Source organism: Vanacampus margaritifer, chromosome 4 (assembly GCF_051991255.1).
Source record: "Vanacampus margaritifer isolate UIUO_Vmar chromosome 4, RoL_Vmar_1.0, whole genome shotgun sequence".
Lineage (NCBI taxonomy): Eukaryota > Metazoa > Chordata > Actinopteri > Syngnathiformes > Syngnathidae > Vanacampus > Vanacampus margaritifer.
The window spans coordinates 23,874,563-23,890,174 of record NC_135435.1 but is presented as its reverse complement, the minus strand read 5'-3'; the positions used below and the strand labels follow the sequence as shown (position 1 = coordinate 23,890,174).

At 41.0% G+C, this 15,612-nt stretch overlaps 1 long non-coding RNA gene across 2 annotated transcripts in view; it reads right to left on the bottom strand.

The window, feature by feature from the left end:
- Positions 1 to 15,612, bottom strand: part of LOC144051121 (uncharacterized) — a 35,859-nt gene that overhangs the window by 13,173 nt on the left and 7,074 nt on the right. For both annotated transcript variants that reach the window (XR_013293997.1, XR_013293998.1), the window contains exon 3: positions 11,803 to 11,921. This is a non-coding gene — a long non-coding RNA (uncharacterized LOC144051121). The remainder of the gene's footprint in view (positions 1 to 11,802; positions 11,922 to 15,612) is intronic.

Sequence of the window (15,612 nt, the reverse complement as noted above, 5' to 3'; positions counted from 1 at the left end):
CGGAAATAATGAAATGATCACCATAATAAATCATTTATCAACTGTGCAGTCAATGTAAGTAAAGTGCATTTTAGTGTTTTGGGAGGTGAGTCTTTTCAGGAAAGGCTGTATTTAACTTGCCCTATGCCTATGTCATACATTCAGTTCTTTTGTTATGACAATTTTACTGAGCAACCAAGGAAGGGAGACAAGTATAACATTCCTATGTCACTCTAAAATCAGTTTCCTGGTGTATAGTTATACTTACACTTGTCCTTGATCAGCAAGTTCAAGTCTCAAAAAATATGCTGAAGTGTACTATTTACCAAAATACTAATGAAGACGTGGGCACTTCCGTCCGTCTCTTGTCTATTCCTGTTGTTGATGAATGCCCACATTTTTGACTAGTGCTTTATGACGAGAAGCCTAAAAAAAAAATACACGCACTAAGCACTGACTGCCGCAGGTTTTCGTCCATCGAACTGGGTCAGTACAGACAGTCCTTCTCAGTCCGTATATTTTTTGGAGGCGTTGCATCATAAAGCACTTGCAGAAAATTTGGAGATCCGTCAACGACAGGACGAGACCGAAGTGCCGATCTCTGGCGATTGGAATACCTATTTTCCAGAACAGGGTTCTGCATGTGATCAGATGTAAATGTATTTGTCATTAAACTTGGTGAAGTAAAATGTGAGTGATTACCTAAAGCTGTTTTTGTACACAGCGTTCTTGGTAAAAATATAGAAAAAATATATAGAAAACATTGTAATAAAATAAAATATAGAAATATGTACAGGCACAGCTCTGGCTCCTCGTCCATGGATGGAATAATAAAATAAAAAGAATAGTGTTGAGACTGGAAAATACTGCAACAACAACAATTAAAAAAAATATATATTTTTTTTTTTTCTGGATTAGTGTCCATACAAAACCAATGTATTTTTTTTTTCTTCATAGCAGACTATTTACTGGTGGCATTGATGTATTGTACCTCATTCCATTTCTCTGTTTATTGCCAAGTAAGTCACAAGTACAAGCACATCAACCTGACACTTAAAATGCAAAACATATTTATATGTATCACCGTTGCCATAAGTAAATCCTGCTTGTCGACTTCAAACAGCTAAAAGTATTTTTTCCCTGTATCGTAATTTATGCATAAAGTGGCTTTTGTCAGGCGGCAACAAAGCGACTTTGATAAATGCCCCTTAATTTATAGTCTTGTATGTGAAATCAAAGTGAAACATTAACAGGCTGCGCACTGAGCCGGACCAGAGAAAGGAGATGGTGGGGAAGTGGGTACACTCTCCGTGAAAGTGATTTCTTGCCTTTGGAAACTTTTTCTCCCACCTCCACTGCAGACCTTGGGGTTAATCAGTGGCATAAAGGTTACGGTGTACGCTTAGTGACTAATGGCAGGGTGATGCGCGGAAATGACGTGCAAGTAACCTGGGAGGAAGAGATGGACATAAACAAGGATGCAGGGATTTTTCCTTAGAAAAAAAAAATGTTTATTCTAGCTCCAACACACTTTGGACAGGTCGATGCTTCCAACTATGTGGGAACAGTTTTGAACAGGCCCATTTCTTTTCCCAGTGAACACAGCAAAGTCCATAAAGGCATTTTTGAATCACTCACAAGTGCCAATCTAGATGAATGGACTAAAATTCCCCACAGACATATTCCAAAATATTTCCAGATAAGTGGAAGCTGTTATAGACCAAATACAGACCAACTCAATATTTTAATAATTTCTGAATCAAAATAGCAGAACATTTAAATCCAAAAGCAACTTTAGAAAACTGACCAAAATATGATCACAAAATACACCTGGGGTTGTACTCACTAACCATAGAGATGAGTGGGCATAGCATAGATACAGTAGATACAGTATAGGCCCATGTCATTGAGTCTTTGGAGTGTTTGACCACGAACATCAGCTCCTAGCGCTAGGCAGCTAGCTGCCCACTTAGCTACCTGATTAATAGTGAGATAGCTAGACATCAGAAAGATTAGTGAAGTAAAGATGGAGTCGACTGCTAATCTTAGCTACTAGCCGGATAGCCGTAAGTCGTTAATCTTCTTAATAGAAAGATGGATAGACAGACGAGTATGGAGGAAGTAAAGACAGAGTCAGCTAGCTTATAGCCTATTAGCGTCTGTCTGGCTAGCTGTCAATTTGACTAATTGATAAATGATGGATGGAAGTATGGATGGGCAAAGGAAGTAAAGATGGAGTTGACTGCCTAGTGCCTACCTTAGCCGCCTGCTAGCCATCAATTTGGCAACTTCTTGGATGGATAGGTGTAGGGACAGAAAGACAGATGAATGAAGTCAACCGCTAACCTTATGCGAGCCACCAACTTTGCTACTTCCTGGATGGACATAGGAAAGGATGGATGGACAGGAAGGACACGACAGATAAACAAACTCAGGTAGTAAAGCTGAAGTCGATCGTTATACTTCGCCGCTAGCCAGCTTGCTGCCAATTTGACTACTTGTGGTAATGTTAGCTGCTAGCTAGCTGACTTGGATATCTGCCGTGCGTCATCACTCAATTTATGTTAAAAAATAAATTCAACTTTTTTATTAGAACTTTAATATTTTATCATTTTTATTATAGTCTTTATTGCCATTAATAGTAGTAGTAGTTAATAGTGTTTAAATGTTTTGTTTTAATTTTGGGGTGTCTTTTTTCTTCTTATGTGCAGGCCTATGTCTAAGAAAGGCAGTTGAAATGTTAACATTAACAGTTAATGAAGGTGAAATGATAACAACAGTTTAATTTTGGAATGGGTTATTTATACTTGCATGTTATAGTATTTTAAAGATATAGTGTAAATCGTTTTGAACTTCGAACAAACCATCATGGAAACGCTTGAGTTCGACTTTGGAGTTTCATCTGTGTATGAATGTAAGCTGACGAACCCTTTGTTGGCAGGTTAATGTTCGCCCAGCTGCATGTGAGCTGTCACAATCCCCCTCCTCTCCACCCCTCCTTAAACATGTGTCTAGCCTGGACGTCTTGCTCATAAGCAACTCCTTGAGAAATGCACACCCACTTGAAAAGACAAAAAAGGCGGCCTAACGCTGCCATTCGCATGCTGACCTCTGACGCGACCTCTCGCCTGTTTGCTGACATTTGCGCAACGGAGGCACTTGAACGAAAAAATGGAGGGCAGCCAGGCAGGGGGGGGGTTAAGAGGAGTAAGAAAGCAGGAGTGTGTGTGTGTGTGTGTGGGAGGGGGGGGGGTGTATGGGGGAATGCGACGTTCTGATGGATGAGGTCTTCTCCTGTTACATTCGGAGAGAACACAGCTGTGAGGAGCTGTTAAGTACACGCAAACAAGCCGTCTGCTTCAGACAAGCCTGCCGGGCACCCGGCCCCGCATCCCACTTGTACCACTCTGACACATGATCACAGCCAGACAATACATGTGGGAGCAGAGCGTGCTCCGCTCAAAAAGTGAGAAATATTTCCAAGCAGAACAAAAAAACCATTCTACCACCCCCCCAAACACCCCTCAATACCGCTGGGACCCCACTTGGTATTATAATTCATCTTGTTTCTCTTTGTCTTTCGCTGTGTGTTTGCGCGCCGTCGTGGGGAGGGAAGACGAGTGAAGGGAGCAAAGGGGGCGCTTTGGTGCTTTAGTGACAAGGAAATAGGTTGGGAATGGAGAGAACATCTGCCAGCGTGACAGTGTCACACTTTGTCTAATGTGTTCTGAATAGGCACGGCTGTCCCGAGCTGTGTGAAGGCAAATTGTTCTGATCCATATGCAGATTAGAGGAATTAATATGTTGTCTTTAAAGCAAGTAAGGAATATTAGTACTCACACCTGGACCAACCCCGGGAAAGTCAGACCATACAAGAATGGACTTTGAAGAAATACAACTCACATTGCAGTGGAAAAATGCATGCCGACTGTGGTAAAGAAATCCCATATTGAGTGATTATGTCATACTAATATAATATAAATAGAGCATAAACATGTATGACATGAGAGTAAGTTTCATGTTGGAATTGTATCAAATGTTTTGATTCGAGCTTTGCCTGCACCTGCTCGCTGCAGTCATGTACATGCGTTAAATTTCTTCAGTTACATTTTTTATTGTATTCAGTCACTCATGAGCAAATATTGAGATAATGCAATTTGGATGGGACAAATTTTGGCATGTGAATATGATCCGAGCAAGCAGCCACGTTGGTCGAGTGCGTTGCCATGTCGGGACGTGGAAGTAATGCGATGGTGACGCTTGTGGCGTACCGCGAATAAGCTGACAAGCGTCACTTTTCTTAAAAACACTGGACAAATAATGCATAAAGGCGGTTTGGATCAAGTCATGTCGAGAACATGTGGCATTGCGCTGGAATGAGTCATACTCGTGACTGGGAGAATCACGGAGACAGTGTGCTGACAGACGGATGTTGCGGTGCAATGCGGATCCCAAAGACAGACGTGCAAAACCCTTTGTCGGATTTTTAGTAATAATACATAAGTGTGAGTGAAACTTCAGCCTGCTTGGCTAATGGGGTAATGGGTTCTTTGTGTGTGCGTGTGTGTGTGTGTAGTGCTGATGCAGCACTCATCTTCAAACTGCCACAGCTGGTTGTGTTTTGTGTATAGCTTGCCTTTCTTTCTCACTTAATTTGAACTGTGAACTTTAAATGACTTCTGTTGTGCACAAGGCAGCAGTTCCAATAATATTGGACGCATATTGCTTATTACTCGGGTACCGACTCACCCTCTAAATCTCGATTCATTGTGTTGACAGTAATGAATGAATTCCGAATCAGAATTGAATCATTACTCCTTGTACTAGCTATACCAAAATAAAGACGTCATAGTCCAACAAATAGAAAATTGCATTTTTTTTTCTGCTGGACAATTTATTTATTTAGCTGATTTTGACTCCGTCCGTCCGTCTTCTTCCGCTTATCCGGGGTCGGGTCGCGGGGCCAGCAGCTTTAGCAGGGAAGCCCAGACTTCCCTCTCCCCAGCCACTTCAGCCAGCTCCACCGACGGGACCCCAAGGCATTCCCAGGACAGCAGAGAGACATAGTCTCTCAAGCGTGTCCTGGGTCATCCCCAGGGAGGCGTCCAGGAGGCATCCGAACCAGATGCCCGAGCCACCTCAACTGGTTACTCTCAACGTGATTTTGACTCTTTTTCTTATTTTTTCTTTTAGTTGTCTTGTGGATGCCAGATAATATGGCTGGAACGTGTTGTAAACTTACCAAGCTCATATGCAACATTTCTAACATGAACATCATGCAAATCAACTTGGAATTGTGATTGATTAGTTAAGATCCAATCATGAACCAGAAGTGTTGACATCATCCAAATGATGCGTTTTATTGGTTTAGTCACGCGAATATGTCATGTCCACTGCAATCATCTATGTGTCTGAAGGGGTTAACCAGGGTTTCACGTCATACCCTGGCCAAATGTAGAACCCGGCTGTGTTCTTTTCTGTGCTATTAATCCTTGCTTGCTCGGACCATCTGCCTTCTTCTAGCTAGATAGCTAGATAGCTAGCTGACTAGCTAGCCTGCTAGCTCTCATCATCTGCCATACATTATATACTTTATGTATTTATAGACATTGTTTGGAATAAACAGTGCACAATCAAATTAATTATGATTCAGTTACTGGTTTAGTCTTTAACGTGAGGAACAAAGGCAAAAAAAAAATATTTTGGTTTACTTTGCTGTCAAGCATTTTTACAATATGAATTTAAAAAGTATATCTAAATAATCGATTCTCAAACAATTATCAATTAATTTGATCCTCAATTAGTGGTTAATAGATTAACCTTTATATCTAACTGTATGAATGAACTACAACTGCATTAAATGCAACATGGCAGAAGTTGCAGTTACACCTCCAATTAACGGAAACTGCGTGTTCTGGAGATGTGTGAGGAAGCCTCAATACCCTTAGAAAAGCCACTCAGGAAGCCCATAGCCTTGTTTAAAAGATATAACCTCAGAATCATGAGTCTGACATGCTGAATACTAATTGTATAATTCTAATTAAGTGGCTTGGTGATGGAAGTGCTGCCTCCACGAGTGAAAATTGACCCAAAGTATGTCAACATTGGGAGACAAATATAAACAAATCAGAAGTGGATCACATTCCCATTGTTAACCTCAGAGGCTCCACTGTACAACGGATTCGGCAATGTACATTAGAGAAGCTGATAAGGCAACCTTTGGGGAAAGAAGAGGACGCGTAAAGATGTGCACAAGTTGATGTCAGCAGCTGAAGCTTAGGGTCACAGGATGCACTATTGTTAAGTGTCTCCATTTATCACAGGGCTCGGGTGAAAGAGTAAGCCCACTTCCTGCATCCCAGCACTTCACACTCAGCTGAACTGTTTCGCAGGACCATTGCAAACAAAGACAACCTTTGCACAAGCACCAAAAAGAAAATAAACACGCAGATGAATAACGCACGGGGGGGCAATGGCTAGGAGGAAACATTGCTGTATAAATAGCGCCCGCTGTTATTTTTCCACAACGCGGTGGTACAACAGCGGCTACGTGCTGCTTGGCTGCGCCCCGAGGGCGATGAAGGAAATCCAGGTTTGTACATCTGTGATGGCGTCACACTGCTAACTTCCAACTGATACGACAGCAAGTGCAGCCCACTTGGCACAAAAAGACCTGACACAGTCAATCGCTTGTTCACATACTACACAGAAACTGCTTTCTTTCAAATTTGTATAAAAAAAATGTTTAACCTTACTTTCCATTGTAATAGTAGCGCCACCTACTGGCAAAAGGAAATATGTTTTAATCTTAGATGTCTTTCTCCTAGCAGGTTAATCACGTCCTATTGTCTCAGAACGGTGTTCAGGCCTTCATGATGTTAAAGCAGAAGATTGCGAATTTTCGAAAAAATGCTGTTGCCATGGCAACACACTGTTTGCCAAGAAAAACGTTCTCAAATTTTAACAGAAAAATTAGCCAATACATAAACAGGGTCCATGTAGTGTATTTCCGTTCATTGAGGAAATACCAGTTTGACCTCAAAACTATTGATTTCTTCAGCTATCCATATTCCTCTTCAACTGCAGTTCTCCAGTTATTCATTTGGCTCAATTTTATTGTGGGGAAACATTCTGGGCAAGTTTACACGAGCACAACCTTTGAAGTGACACTATGAAATAATAAATCCAATTAAATATGAATCACAAGGGTGATGTCAGCAGTGGTGGCTCTGGTTCCTATTTTGGAATTTCAAGAGCAAACACATGCGATCGTTCTCTTTGCCATCTCCCCCACCATTACCCCCACCCTTTCATCCCACTAGTTCACCTCTAATTGAATATGTTTCTGTTGTTGTTGCCAACCAAAACCCGCCCCGTCGCCCCCCACCTACTTCCTCAAGCACGTAATGCATGCAGTAAATAATTCAGATGAAATTAATTTTACAGCACCTTGTTTCCACTAAGCACGCCAACATCTGTTGTCGAGTCACAAGTTTACATTGTTGGTCATTACTTTCCACAATGAGCAAAATGTTTTATTAAAGCCCAGTGGGAGTCCCTCTTGGATCAGTCAGACCCGACGGTGCTGCCGACTGAACCCTCCCTGAACTCTCGACAATAAGGGATTGGCTGCGGCTCGGCTGGGCCGGGACGCCTGCGTCGCCCACCCCAAAAATAGACTGCGATTTAATATGAGCGAGGCGTCGGACGCACTCGCTCCTTCAGAAAACCGCTGACCACAGACAAACTGTGCTTCTGCTGACTTTTGAAGACCCATAAATCTAACCCTACTGTCATTTTAGAGCACTCAACAACACACAAACATAACTGTCAAAAACAGTCATCGTAAACGTACAGACATAGAAACATATACTGTCCAAATAAATGCTGAAAAATACAAGTTAATATTATACTAATTGTAGTTTTTGTAATTTGTGTGAATCTTGGGCATAAAAAAGCCAGTCACACCTTGTGTTCCGTAGCTTAGCATGTTGGAAGATGGGACATTGTAGGCAGATTCCAGAAAAATTAAGCATTTATCTGCTTCACTTTTTAAATTTCTGTGCTGGTTTTACTGTATTTAAAGATAAGACTTACTACATGTCTCATTTTTAGTAAAATATTTCCATACACTTGTAGCCTACCATCCATACTGTCATATACAGACGTCAGTGTTGTATAGTGACAAGTGTTATGATGTTGCTGCGTTTTAAACTCTGTGCATTAGACAATATTTTGCCAACGAAGGTTGACTTTCACTTTATGGCCCTGCTCTCGCTCCTTGCCGCCAATCCAGAAGTAGGATACAATTGGAGTGACTTAAGCCCTCGTTGGCACAAATAATTAGTTCGGTAACTTTAGCTATGCAGGCCTTTATGGGGCGGTGTGGCTCAGTGGTATGGTGGCTGTCTCTCAACCCAGAGGTTGTGGGTTTGATCCCATGCCATTGTGACCGCGTCGAAGTATCCTTGAGCAAGATGCTGAATCCCCAGTTGCTCCTGATTCAAATGTATAGCGCTTTGAGGGCCTTGTAAGGTGGCATTGATGGCACTCTTTGGTACACATATTAGTTGAATCCAGTTAAGGCTGTGGAGTCACTAGTGGTGCAACATATCACAAAAGTCACGGTTCGGATCGGATCACGGATTTCACTAGTTGGTTCAACTTCTAATACTGACATCATCAGTGTCTGTAGTTTGTACTACAATTACAAAGTTTTATCCATATCACAGCACTTTTCCTAATTACCACATTGTAAACAGTGTGAGGAGGGTTTGCTATCAAACGAAAATGGCCAAGTTGAATCATGGGCCATTTTATTTGTAAACAGAATACCATAAAGAACACATTACTTTATAATAATGCTTTCCGCCAGGGCTCAATATTTAACGTGCATTGGAGGAAGTTAATGACATCTATTGTAGCGGAAGGGAAGGGCCCCGCGTATGAACACATTGTGTATAATATGCTAAAAAGATGTGAGCTCACATCCCGGCGCGAGAGAAAATGAACAAAGTTAAACAGCACGTCGACTTCACTCCGGAAATAGGCAGTTTACTTGCGACGGTGCACATTTAAACAGAGCCCTTCAAAGGGTGGCACATTGTATATTCATCAATTTTAGTACTCGCGAGGAGGGAGGGAATAAGCAGACTGTGATACATAAATTATTAAAAGCAAATAAAATATAACGGGAGATGTATACTAACAATAACCAGTGACGGGATGTGAACTTTAAATCTTTGGAGGCGGCGTCAGATGCGCAAGTCTCCACAGGCTGGGGGGCTTTACCCGAGCAGAAAAACAGGCGCTTGGACAGGCAGTGGATGTCTTTTATTTATTTATTTTTGTTTTGGAAGCACCTTTTCTCTGTAGACTTGGCTGTAAAATGTGAAGGGACCCCGGGACAGACCCCTGAGGAGCTCCGTAGTGCTCGTCGCCTCCAACACCCCCACCCCCCCCTTCATGACAGGCCCGGCTGCTTATGAGCCTTGCCAGACCAAGTGGGTCGTCTACGCTCTGGGCCTTTGCCAGTAACAGATGTGCTTCGACATATGACTAATTGAAAACCTAAAACAAAATCAGCAGCTTGGGCTATTTGGCCAGCGTAATGACGGGCGTGCGCCGATAAAGAGAGCGGGAGCAAACGCACACACCCCTCTCATCAACGGCGCCATTAACAATCATGAGCAAAGATGAAAACAACGCTTGGTTTATTCGGCAAATGAAAGCACATAACTAGATGCTGTCCCCAGAGTCCATTTCCAATTTTAATAATACATCAAGGAGCTTCAGCAAAAAAAAAAAGAAAAAGGAAAAGCTACCACGACGCAAGCCAAAGCGCACTTCTTCATACAGCTTCAGCACTGGGGAACAACTCCCTCAGCTGGGAAGTGAGCAAATGCATAAAGGTAGCCGACATGATAACTATTAGCTAAATTAAGAGAGCCATTACGAGACTACAGTCTGGATTCACTTACAAGCAAATAAGCACACAAAAAAAGATCAAATCTGCATCTTTTGGCTTTTCCTCACCTTGTCTTTTTTTCCCGTCCTCGACAGCCTGAGCTTGCCTCAAATTATGTGCATGAATAATAAAACACCTTCTAATTAAAAACTGTTGTTAAATATGCAAAAATCTAATGATAATGAGATTGTACAATACCTCGGGAGTAAAAGCGCTTTATAAATTACTTAGGAGTGCAAGTTGGCTTGACCCAAACATCGCATTTTGAAGGCTACGTGCAATATTTTGTCTGGGGCATATGGAGTGGAGGGGGTGGGGGGGTACCTCGGAAATTGTTTGTGTACTCACACATGCAGTCTGTGTGTGTGTGCATAACATATGTGTCTGGGTGTTAGCGGGGGATTAAATGTATGCAAATATATATGATGTCTGGCTGACTGGTTCTTCAAGGGGAAAGCCTCGCTTTATACTTGAGGTTGAATCCAAGCACAGTGTGACCTGAATTCATCAAATGTAATGGAAATAATAACGGACACATGAAAACTAAAGTGATCATTGTTTTACACTGCAGTGCGTGCAAGGTCATCAGACGTCAACTTTGCAGTGGCAGCTTAGCAAATAAGTCCACATGCCTCTCAATAATTTCTCCGTAGTTGCGTCTCATCATCGATCACGGCTGCTATCGCGTCGTGCTTTGATTGAGCCGTCTACACGTCAAGCCGTGACGATGTCTATGTTGGTAAGGTAAAGACAAATAGAATTCTTCAACACTCAGATGACAAATGTAGATATGAGGATTGTCATTTTGTACTCCACCTGCGACAGTAATAACCAGTATTGATTTTATGTAATGTTACAACCTGAATTGATGGCTTTTTGGTGAAAATCGACCCTTGTTTTTGTTATTTTATGATATTAATCACACAAAGAAGTTGTTTTTCAACAACCTTATACAATTATGAGTAGGATACTCTTTAATTATTGTTTTCAACAATCACTGCTGTATTTGGAGTAAGGTATGTTTTTATTGTTCGTGGAAACAACCGCCAATTGACTTGCCAAGAAAGCCATGTGTCATTGTTCTTGAACTATAAAGATTTTTGATCCAAAATGTTAATAATATGCCGGAGCAGTAACAGCATATTGTTTGCTGCTGCCGATTGCAGAAAATGGGTGTTAATTATTTTTTCAGAATGAAAAATAGATTTTCACCCAAAATGTGCCCAACTTAAGCAAGTAAGGAGAGTTAAGGAAGGCAGTGACACACAAGTTGAATAAGAAGGGGGAAAAAAGGTGGTTTGACGCACAATTGTAACAAAAGTCTGGTATTGTAGTCAAGATCACACCAAATGAGACCAAGATATTATCGAGACTTGAGAGTATCAAGACCGAGACAAGACTGAGGCTTTTGGAGGTCGAGACTGAGCCAAGGCCAAGACTGTATATATCAGAAACAAATCTGCATTTTGCATTACTCACTGAACACAGTAATACCAGTCCAGACCGTTCTTGATAACTGCAACTCGACAAAAGTTTTACAATAGGTTGCCGTTGAGAATTATAAAATCAGGATATATTGTAGGTACTGATTTCTACCTGAAAAGATCAGAAAAATCTACAGCCATGAATTACTGGTTACAGAAATTATTGGTGTGAATTGACAGAACATAAAAAAAAAAGCATTTTCCAGCTATGCTGACTCCTGTACTTCCAAATCTATGCTCCCAATTTTGTGGCAAAAGTTTGGAGATGGGCCCCTTCCCGTCTCAACACTACCCATGCAAAAAAAATAAAAAATTAATTCCATAAACACATGCATGAGAGTTTGGTGTGGATGAACTGGACATAATACTGACCTCAACACCTTTGGGATGAATTAGAGTGGAGACTGAGAGCCAGGCCTTCTCATCCAACATCAATGTTTCATCTCATGAATAAACTTCTGGACTCTCCTCCACCTTGTGACAAGCCACTCCTGAAGAGATGAAAATGTTGAAGCTAAGGATGGACAAAGATCATATTAAACCCTTCATATTGTCGCTGTCCTGTGAAAAACACTGTCTGTTTGTACGTTTGTTTTTGTTTGTTTACATTTTTACATTTATGGGATGAAACTGAATGCAGTCATCCCAAATATGTGTTTTTATTTGTTCACAGAACAGCTATGATATGTGAGTCAAGGCAGTTAAATATATTGATTTAAGTGTGGAAGATGGCATTAAAGCAAACAAAGTGGAAGTAGAAGAAGAAAGACGGTTTGCACTTAGCAGTATTCCAGTCCAATGGATAGTCACAGAAGTTGTGTTCTATTGCTATAAAGAAATGGAACCTGGTTCCGCTTTGCAGCAATTAGCATTAGCATATAGCTAAGTTTCATCATTATTCACAAATCTGCTTCTAACTGTGGGTAAATCAGCTTGTTTTCAACATGGCCCTGGTTGATCTCTTCTACTCTGCTGCCACCTGCTGGCTGTTTTTGTAATAACTTCCATTGCTTTAACCTTTTTTTTTGCAGTTGAGAGGCTGCATCAAAGCCTTCTGTATGCTCTAGCATAAGACAAAATAAAAAAACATACAAAGGGACACTTAAAACATTTAAAATACAACATATTTATACATTTTGGGGAGAAAATTAGTTAAATGTGTTGAAAGAAAAGCAAAACAAAAGTGCTAGTTAAGTAAGAAAGTCTGTTTTCAGTTTTTTACAAGTACATTGTATACCGTTGATCTGTTTCACAACATAAACACTATTGTCACATCTACATGCGGCCCTTTGCCTGAGTTTTACTAGGCCAATCTAACTAGATGGCTAGTCGATAGTAATTTATAATTCCCTTTATGAAGATGACTCTTTCAGCTGAATGAATAGCTTAAGGGAAAAAAAATCTGACTTCATCCCGACTGAGAGGGTTTCATAGCATGCTGTGGGACATGCTTATTCTATGTTCGGCCAGTCAGCAGTGGGAAATGAGGCGCATATTTCAATCCCAGTCAATAAGCCTCAACCGTGTTTATAAAACTTTTAATGAGACTTCATCAGCTATTCAAAGTTATCGTTGACATAAGCTTCCATCTCTCTTCTCCTTGCTCGTGCCCCTGACCTTCCCAGCATCCGTCTGGGGCAACTTTGCATAGGGCCTTTATAGGCAAATAAATAGCCGTGTGCAACGCTATCCTTTGCACATCAGAATCCTGATTGTTTTTATGTTTTCACCATAAACAAATACTTGATGACGAGAGAGCTGAATAAATCAGTTATATGAGAAGCCGAGTCAGACGGTGAAACGGATTAATGAAGCAAGCGGCACCGGCACAAACAGACTTGAAGGAGGATGAGGGCTGTAGTTTGTGCGATGTTTATTGGTGATCGGTGAAAAAGAAAACACTTAAAAGCAAAACTTTCCTTGATAACAGTGCAATAAAATATTGTTTGCATTGTATGTTTTATTTAAGCTCCAACAACCACAATTAACTAGTATTTGTTTTGTTTTGCAACTATTGATACACTGTTGAAAACCATGGCAATATCTATAAAACTAATACTTGCAAATGATAAATTACAATTTAAGACATCTCAGTCATTAAATAAAACCACTATGTGAGTGCAATATTCCATCATAATATTTAAATGAATTTCACAATGTTGTTTATTGTGTATGTGACATTTTTAACTTTTGAATTAGAAGACTTTCGGCATGTTTGATACCAGTTTTCAGACCAATACCAGTATGAGTATTCACAACCAAGTACCGATACTAGTAGGCTTTTGAAAAATTTCCCCCCCAAAAAACAATAGGCTATAAGATTATAAAGAATGCCCGATATATCCCAATACAATACTGTCTAGCCTTTTTTCTTAAAATTTCGTGAAATTAATGGCAATTTTCTACTCTTCTCAATCGTAAAATGGCCACAAAAGGGGCGCCTTTTAACGCATCTCTGCATTGTTTTGTGATGGTTGGATTTCTGTGTGAAGTGTTGTTGTAGCATATGTGTCCTTAGCTAAATAACACAGGATGAAAAAGTCAGGACTAGGGCTACAACGGTCGATTGGCGGGACTTGAAATCCACCCCAATTTCCTTAATTGGGGGGGGGGGGGGTCAGTAAACGGCCGATCACTTATACTAAAACCGTTCTTGTCCACCGATCTCATCTCCCTCCGCAGAGGTCTGAAAAAGTCAGCCGCTGTCCTCTTCTACTTTGAGATGACTAATGGGCTTCTCGTTCTTACTTGAGAGAACTACTTCATGTGCAGTTAAACCAACCCGTTTTCATTGTTTTGCCGATATTGTTCAATGTTTTACAAGATTGGAAGATTGAAGATGCATGCTGCTTGTTATGAAAAAATAGGGATTGGCAAAACGGGATAGGCAGGTCAGATTTTTTTTAAAGATCAGGCATCCGTGATCAGAAAATTATGATCGTCCCCTACTCGCACCGTACTCAGAACTTGAGACACTCATACCCGTCTACATTTTTATTTCTAACACTTTTTCTCCGATAACCATTTTAAAACATGTTAGACATAAAAATGTTAAACATTCAAAAATGTTAACACCAAAATTCTATTGTCATTTTCAGACATTTAAAATTTTACACAAATACGTCCACATTGTCAGACTAGACAAAAATCTAAATGACATTATCCATTTGCAGCTACATATGATATCACATAAACAGCTACTTATTGTCCCAACATAAGAATTAGATGCCATCCTTACAGCCGACACATCGGACATTTATTCGTTACAGTCCTCACACCGTTTGCTCATCAAACGAGCTACGCACACCCTTGATATGCAGACTTTGACACAGTTAAATGTGGTGACGTCAAAAAGCCTCATCCAGAGTCAACAGTGAGACTAGAGGCGCCTTTGATGGCAAGGCATCATGGAGAAACAAAGGCCTTTTGGTGAAAGGAAGGATGAAATGCTGTTGCGATGCGTATGCGCCGTGCCCGTGTCGCTTTTGTGTGTTTGTGGCTGTGACAAAGGCAAAGAAACAAAGTGAAATTAGATGTGTGTGTGCAGGCGTGGAAGTCATTTTACTCAACTCTCACGTTCAATCCTTCATGCGGCGGATGAAGTGGGGGGAGAAAGTGGCAGTTCTTTAGCAAATAAAATCGGCTTCGTGCAAAGCCAATATTAATTTGGCTTTTCCGTCGCAATGAAATGTTTTTGTTTGGGGAGGAAACGACCCTGAGCGGTAATGAATTTCCCCCCGCCGCGCTGCCGTGTGGCACCATAATTTAACCGAGCCATTGATCACACGGCTGCGCATATATCCAAGGAGAAAGCGTCTGGATATTAAAACGTGCAACTTTTAAAATAAGATCATTTTGCCTGCTTTGAGTGCCCGAGAAGAAGAGTTTTCATCACACTACGAGACAGACGGGATAACACCAAATGAGCCTGTTAGCAAAAGACATATCAGAGCAGCTGTGAGTCACCGGCACGAGACAATGCTTGGCGGCTGCGTTTCAAAGCGTCCATCAGCCGTCATCGCAAACCCGTCGTCACTTTTCAACATTTCTTTTGTGCTGCAATGTTTACACGGCCGCTCTCTTGTTGTCTGTGTGATCACGGCTTGCTTTGGCACCAACTTGGCGTCAAATACGGCGCCGTTTTTCGAGTTGAAAAGCCATCCCTTCAAAACATATCATATC